Below are 8,893 nucleotides of genomic sequence, written 5' to 3' on the forward strand. Positions count from 1 at the left end.
TCCCACCTCATGTCGCGCTTACATGTAAAAGTATTATACTCTGTTTTGTGGGATATCCTATTTAGCGGCAAAGGAAGGTAACTAACTAGGTCAAACAAAAAATGATATGTGATTAGGAGGCAATATTGGGTATATAGGTGCATTACTCTTCCGAAATTATAAATTGAATATATACTGCACAAGCTTCGGAAATTGGGGTGAAGAGAGTCTTGTATTAGGCTTCATAACTGCTCATTTTTCTCTTAAAGAAACTGCAATAGTTAGTGGTAGGTTTACCGGATTTGAACAACCAAAGGAGAAGCTTTGGGGGCTGATTTGGGTGGATGTTGTGAGGATATGACAGTAAAAAACATAAGCTACGTTACCATGTTGCCGACTCAAGCGTTTCAGTCGAAAATACATGGACGACAATCTTGTCGACACACATTCAAAAAAGCATCCTGAAGTTAATATACTCAATTGACACGGAAGTGGTGAACCTCAACCTCAGCAAGCGCATGCTCCTCGTGCATGACACTAACTAGAAAAACATTAAGGTCAGGTATGGAGACTTAGCGGCCATGCTAGGCACATGCACCGACAGGCTGCTGCTACAGATCGAGACTGTTGATGTTTTTCGCAACATGATAGAAGACATCAGCCTCTATTATAAGAGCAAATACCCTCATGAGATCCCGCTCTACAACATGACCTAGAAGAAGGTATACGACATGTACAGATGACTGGTCCGGCTAGACAGTCGCCGAGTTTCTTGTCATATGCCCAAAGATATACAGTATTTTGCGAAGCAATGAGAGGCCTGCAAAAACAAACGTTTTTTTCAAGTACGTCAGTAAAAGCCGACCTTCTGCACCGCATCTACCTGTCATTCCTCCATGAAAGAAGAGTTTCTTATGATACAGACGGCCATCTGCAGAGACCACCACAAAAGGAATATCTAAAGCATAGTCAAAACGATCATGAGCACGCGGTACATACAAAAATGTATAGATCCCTACCGCGGTGACATTCGGGCATAAGGAGTTCGCGGGTCAATATTATGGGTGCGGGAACCTACTGGTAGTATCTGGATATATTCAGACACAATCTGTAATTCCACTCAAATGATGTTTTGGGCGGAGCGTCATTGGCAGATCGATGGAATATAGGATGCCAAACTAAGACATATATCTATTAAGTCTGTGTAAACGCCTTGAGGGTCACAAAAAGTCGATGGCATGGCTTTAGCTGACTTCATCTCTCCCAGTAAATATATGTACCACACCACGGTAGTTGAGGTCTATGGAATAATAGATGGCGATACTTTATATTGCTCACTTACAGCTTGCCATGCTATACCTGTCATCCCAGAAAATTCTACTACTATTGGAGTTTATCTTTTTTATCAAAGCAGCAACATGTTTACATTAAGCAACTCTGATAATGCATCTTAACCTAAGAGCTCCTTGTTTCGCGGTTATGCAAGCATCGCTCTGACAGTGGTGCTACCATGTTGGGCAAAAGGTACATGAACTGATTCGGAAGTCAGACATATCATCATCTTTGCAACATATACAGATACGAGACTGCTTTCGCATTATACTGTCTGCAATTACTCTCTTATAGGACCGTATGTAGAACATATATGGATGATGAGGCTGGTCAATGAGGCCTCGATGAGTGGATAATCTTTAGAATCAGCTACAGGCGGTGGAGGCTATATTCGTACATAAGGTTGCTCGCTACCGTAGTGTACAGCCTATCAGAAACGTTATCATCGAAACTGTCATTGTAGTCCCCAATTTCGTCCCGCAAAATACAGATTTATGAAACCTCTTCATTACTCATAAGCAGATCCCGATAATGTATTAGAAGTGGCCCCTAATGACGTTTCGATACGTTCAGACGGTCTTTCCTTAGTCGAGGAGGCCAATGATAATGATGTAATGTGACTATGTCAACATAAAACTGACAAAACGCCAGTTATCTACGAGTTTTACACACACTTTCCAGTTTGAATGGTGAGCAGAGCGTTCATCGTGTTACATATATATCAACCTATCAAACAATAATATTGCATTAATATTATCCGTTTCCTCCTGCGAACATTGTTCAACTTGTGGCTCCTACTGAATTATCATCTGAAATCCCCCTCTCCGTTCAACTCTCCGAATGACTTTGAGACAGAATTGTTCATTTCAGGTAAAAATGACCAAATTAACAAACAATTACTTCATACCAGATATAACATCTTTGGATATAAGTGGCAAATGAATTTGGAAAAATGAGAAACACCTTGTTGCCTTTTGTGCAAGAGGCCTGCGCCATCAGAGTTAAAGACCATATGCTCGTAGATTAACCTAACTGATATAGTTTCGTCCATGTTTCACATGTGCAATCAGATGAAATCGCTGTTTCGACACCTCTGCTGCATTACTCAAATATAATATATAACAGTTCACTTTTAATATCAAGTTCGCAACTGGTCCAAGAAACGACAAAAATATCTTAATATTTTTTACAATATATACATAGATACTTATGTGCTTAGCCATGGATTATGGTGCGTCCAGCTTTGAACTTTATAATTTCTACTAGTATGCTACTTGTTTAGGCTCGAATACACCGTAGCAAAAGAAAGAGGGAAAACAAGCAGCTTTGAACAATATAACAAATAATTTATTTCCCTGGGAAAACACTATAAAAACAAAAAATAAGAACGTACGGTTTTAAGAAATAAATCCAAAATTAATCCAAAAATAATCCACGAATTAAATTTTAGAAGTCATAATAATCAGATGTTCTCATGAACTCAAATTCGAGTCCCGACGAAGAATCAAAACTGGACTATGCTGTAGTCACTATGGAGTTGATGTTTCGTGTCCTTTAAAGAAATGTCTTTGTCCAAGAATTCTGTAAGAACACTCAGATATTTCCAGGAGAAAGAATTGATCTTTAAACTTCAAATAATTCGAATAAAATGGAAATGTGATTCCCAAACATGTCACAAACATACACTTTCCAGTGTAACGAAAAGCACAATCTGACCAAATATCTCCATAAACAAACCGCATACAGCAACTTGATATTCATACAGATTCCCGCATGAGGGTCGCGTGACCACATTCTAGAACGATTTAAAAAATATCTTCAAGTCTAATGGCACGTAGCACTATACTGCCTCGATTTCGCCACCAACATTCAAACACCAAAAATAAATAAAAAAGAAGTTGTTTATTTGACCTTCAGTCAAGGCCGGGAACTAAGTCAACAATATAAACAGTGTTCCTATTATTAGGTATTGATGAAAAGATTCATGCCATACTGAATTTTCTGGAAAATATAAAATTCTTAGTAAACAAACTTACATTACATTGACATGTAAAGAAATTAAAAATAACAAAATTTAAAACATTCAAGCAGACAATGAAAGTGAATCAAATATACATTAAATCAAATATGCATAACACTTCCCCAATGAGGAAAACCAAATGACTTATATGACAAAGAATTCTCTTTACCATAGATTAATTATACATGGGTTAAAATCCTCATAAATTATACACAGTGTACATGAAATAATACATTGCTATACAGCGGAAATGCATCTGATATTGAATGAAATTTTCCTTGATGTGCTTGATGTCAATGTCATATTCCTGTAACAACAAACTGAACCTTAAAAAGCCATACGAACTGGCGGGCTTTTAAGTATTGTATTTAACTTGTCAAAAACCCGCTTAATTTTTTAGTCCAAAGGAACTTGTTTTTCTTGCTGAATATATTATTTGTCAGTGGTTCAGCAATTATAGAAGAATTGAAACAACATTTCAGATAGTATCCAGCCATACCATAAAATCGCATCAATTGCTTTAGTTTACAGGCACAGGGAATTCAGAGATAGCCTTGACCTTGCCATCTATAGGTTTAACTTGTCCATGTCCTACGATATGTCCTAGAAATGTTACATCAGCACGGCATAACGTATTTAGATAAATTGTCAAACTTGCATCTGAGTGTCTTATAAAGAATCTCCGACTTGTTGCTAAATATTCTGTCCATGTGTCGTTGTAGATGATGACATCATCGATGTAAGCATCACAATGACTTTAACCAGAGGCAATCATATTCGTGAGACGTTAAAAAGTACTTGGCGACCATTTCATACCCTTTCATACAATATGACATTGCATGATATTGATAAAGTCCATCCGAAGTCACGAATGCCGAAATTTCATTTGCTCTTTCCGTTAATAGAATTGTCCAAAATCCTTTCAGAAGGTCAAATATGGTGACATACTTGCCATTTTTGATCTTATCAACACAGTCAACGATTTCTAGTAATGGAAATTAAACTGTTTTAGTCACACTATTCACTTTCCTATAATCAGTGCAAATACGAAACGTTTTATCAGGTTTTGGAACAATTATTCATGGTGAACTCTAGCCACTTTTACTGGGCTCTATAAAATCATTCCCCAGAAAATACTGAATTTGTTTCCTCATGTATTACTGTTTGAGGGGATCATCCTGTACGGGTGTGGTTTCACAGGTTTGGAATTTACAAATTCAACGTAATGGGAAAGTGTGTTTGTTCTTGTAGAAACATCTAGAGATAAGTGTTTAAATTCTAATAACTGTTTCCGGTTCAGATCTTTTATAATTTCGAAATTCCGAAGATTTTTCACGCCAATATCAGTATAATCCAATGATATTCCTTCACGTAAATCTTCAGTGAGTGGGACAGGTAAAACTAAATTAATTGCATGATTAACCTAGCTATCTCTTTCAATATACTGGTACTCCTATAATATATTTAGATCCCAGGAGCACTAATATTATAATTTAACTCATTCGTTTTCTTCTTAACTTTGTAAGGGCTGCAATATCTAATCTGCAGAAACTTTCGAAGAATATGCAAAGGAAACATATTCAAAAGTTATCTCCATTGAAGTTCTCTCAAACCATAATTTCACTTTTGACTTGAATTGTTGAATGCCAAAATCAAGCATAATCGGATGGCAAGTTCCAGAGCTAACACTTAACCCTTGCCCCGATTGTGCATACTTGGGAATACCAATTTGAGCAATAAAACTTTTCTGTGGTTGTATATTTCATATTCCTCAAAGGAATTGCCTCTGGAAACCTTGTTGGCGCACACATAATGTTCAACATGTATTGGTTACCTGACTTGGTCTTAGGTATAGGTTCAATGCAATCTACCATAATTCTACTAAATGGTTGATAACAGGCAGGAATATACTGCATATGAGCCGTAGGTATCTTCTGATTGGGGTTTCTACCATTTGACAAGTATGACAAGATTTACAGTATTTTCAAGCATCACTTTTGATTTCTGCCCAATAAAAGTAAGTCAACATCTTTTTCATCAGTCTTATTAATACCTTAATGTCCAGCCAAAGACGTTTAATGGGCCAGACTAAGTATTTCCTGTCTGTAAGGTTTCGGAACTATAATTTGATAGTTCAATGTCCACGCATCATTAGCAGGTGCCTCTGGAAGTCTCCATTTTCTTCATCAGGATTCCATTTTTAATGAAATAACAGACAGGAACTTAAATGGCATCAGTTTCACTAATAGCCAATTGAAAAAAACAGATCTTATGATTTTTATCCTGTTCGAGGAAAAGTGATTGTCTTTTGTCACACTGATTAGAATAAAGAGAATGAGTTGTTGAAAGAGGATCACTGTGATGAATAACTTCTAATCGAGCCAAGCAAGGAGTGAAAGTGACCTCTTCAAAAGCCTGACCAATATATGTGTCAGCTAAAGGTAAACTTTACTTATCAACATCATTCTCCAGAGCTTTCTTTTCCATAACTCTGGTAACTGCATAAGCTGGGAATAATCAGAGAATTCTTTATCAGTTTGATCGACTTTCAGACCCAAGCAAAGCTTTTCAGTTACAAGTGGATTAACCACAACCTTGTACCCAGCTAGGTCTTTGCCTAGTAATAAATGGATGCCCTCAAGGGTTAACCATACAATGTGCCGACTGGCACTGGTAGTGAGACTAAGTCAGATGACAAATGTACACATTGGAGAGCAACATTAACAAACCGCAGCATATTCCCTGAATAAGAACACTATCATGAGAAGAATTCTCAGAAAAGGGTAAAGTAGGTGATTATTATAGACTCTGATAAGCTCCTATGTCACTTAACATTTTAATAAGGATAGGATACTTTTCTACCAGAAGACTGTTGAATGGAAGTCTTATTTACAAAAGGAACTTTATGAGTTAAAGAATACTCATCAGCAGCGCGAGCAGCATTTTCCAAGGATTCTTTCTGATGGTCGTGAAGATGAGACTGAATGTCACTATGGACAAATTTCTTGAATGTTTCAAGTAATACAAGTTGTTTGAAACTTTCATAATTTTGTTCAACTTTATTGGCTAAGCACCATCTATGAAATAACTAATCTTTTTTTTTCTAGCACATTCGATACTAGTTTGTCAAGCTTCTTTCTTACAGTTTCTGAATTGCTGCCGATAAGCGTCAGGGACTAACTCATAACCCCTTAAGATGCATTTCTTAACCACATCGTAGTCACCACATTGTTGAACTGACAGTGAATTGTAAATATTGCTGGCCTTACCATTGAGTACACATTGTAATAATTGAGTCAAATGCTTCCTGACCATTTCCAATTTTCAGCAATTTTTTTAAACGAGTAAAATATTTATATACTCTAATTTCTCTGAAAGGTGGGACTAACCTAATATTCTTTGCAGCATCGACACTTAAATTTTCATTTGAAGCGGGAATGTGATTTTCACTTGCCAGCTCCATTTCTTGTATTCCCTTTCTTCTTTCTTCCAATAGCTTTTGTATTGTTTTTTCTTGTAACTGCATTTGTCTGTCTTTCTCTTTTTCTTCCGCTTGTAAATGCATATTATCTTTCTTTCTCCAATTGCAAATGCAGCTGTATTTGTTTTTCTTCTTCATCACTCTCAAGTTCCAGCTTCTTCAACTCCAGCTCCATCTTGTATTTTAATTATATTTCCTTTACTTTTATGTCAGAGTCTGATACAGACTTACTGATCGAAACCAAAGCACTTTTTTCCAAAACATTCTATTCTATCAAGTATTGGACCCCAATAGTTTGTATTTCTTCTTTTGTTAAGGAGGCATTAACAAGAGAACGATCATAATTTCTGGCAAGTTAAATTAATTCATATTTTTTTTAAAACATCTAACTGGTCCTGGCATTCACCTTTTGATGACATTTTCGAAAAAACTTGCCGCATTTCACTAAAGATTTCAAAATCTAAGAGAATTTCGAATTTCAAGACACAAAGTTTCTGGAAATATTTTCGCCAAGATAAAAAAATCCCGGTTGAGCCCCCAATTGTTATGTTACTTGTTTAGGCGCGAATAAACAGTAATACAAAAAGAGTGAAAACAACAAATTTTGAACAATTTACGAATAATTTTTTCCTCTGATGAAAACTATAAAAAGCACAAAAATTGGACCTTTACGTTTTTCCAAATCAAATCCAAAAATGATCCAAAATTAATCCACAAAATAAATATTAGAATTCATAACAACGAAATGTTCTAATGAATTCAAATTCTAGTCCCAACGAAGAATCCAAAATGAAAGGGGATGACGTATAATGTAGACAATATGGTGCTGATGTTTGCAGTCATTTGTTATTCGACAAACAATATATTCCAGTACTTGAATTTCTGAATAATGTTCAAATAAACATCTTTATCCAAGAATTTTTTATGAGCACTCAAATATTTCCAGGACAAAGAACTAATATTTTAGAATCCAAATAATTCGAATAAACATCAAAATTGTATTCCTAAACTGGTCACAAACACACTTTCCAGTGTCAATAAAAAGCTCCAACTGACCAAATATCTATACAAACATAGATTATACAGTAACTTGAAACGCAAAACAGTTTCCCGCATAAGGATCACGTGACCACAGCCTAGACGGATTTAGAAGATATCTGCAATTCTTATGGCACGTAGCATAGTACAGCATCGATCTCACTACCACTATTTACACACCAAAAATGAATAAAAACAAGTTGTTTACTCGACCCCCAATCAAGGCCAGAAGCTAAGTCAAAACAAGAAACAGTGTTTCTGTAATTAGGTGTTTATGAATAGATTCAGGTCAAACTGAATGTTGTGGAAAATATCAAATTCCTAGTAAACACAATTACATTACATTGACATATAATGAAATTAAAATTTAAACAATTTTAAAACTTACAAACAGACAACTAATTTAAATAAAATATAAATTAAATCAAAAATACATCACACTTAAAAAGTGATAGACACTCGCAAAAATGTTGACGAGGCTTACTAACTTGTATACATCTTCTAAAGGAACTTTTTTTTAAGCAGAATGGAAAATGAATTAGCAAAAACAATGATTAAAAGATCAAAGTCAATAAGTTCTTTCAGGCTTGCATTATAAAGACTACTAATTCTGTTTAAAATGTGCGGAATCGGGTCACAATTAGTAATTCCAGTTCAGTACCCACGAATGTAGTTCTATACTATTTTTACAACATCTTTTTCCTCTCTCATTTTGGTGGTGATAGTTTTATTTATGAATTTTCTGTATGGATTTAAAGGTAATTGTTTATTCTTGATAATATGAGCTCAGGGTTTTGTAGTCTGTGCGTATTTCGGGGACAGTGCACAGTGAGTAATAAGGCATTGGTGATAATCCGGAAGTGAAATCTGTGTTCTGTTTACATGCCGCTCTATTGACAGTCCAGCATATCAAAATAGAACAGTCCAGCCTTTGACAAAAACTTCACTGTGAAGTCATCTTTGAAGGTATTTTAGATCAACATATGATTTGCATTGATTGTCACACAGTGAAAGGTCAGTACTGAGAAACAAATGTAGAGAAC

The sequence above is a fragment of the Sinohyriopsis cumingii genome, chromosome 6, assembly GCF_028554795.1.
Source record: "Sinohyriopsis cumingii isolate HCF-2022 chromosome 6, ASM2855479v2, whole genome shotgun sequence".
Classification (NCBI taxonomy): domain Eukaryota; kingdom Metazoa; phylum Mollusca; class Bivalvia; order Unionida; family Unionidae; genus Sinohyriopsis; species Sinohyriopsis cumingii.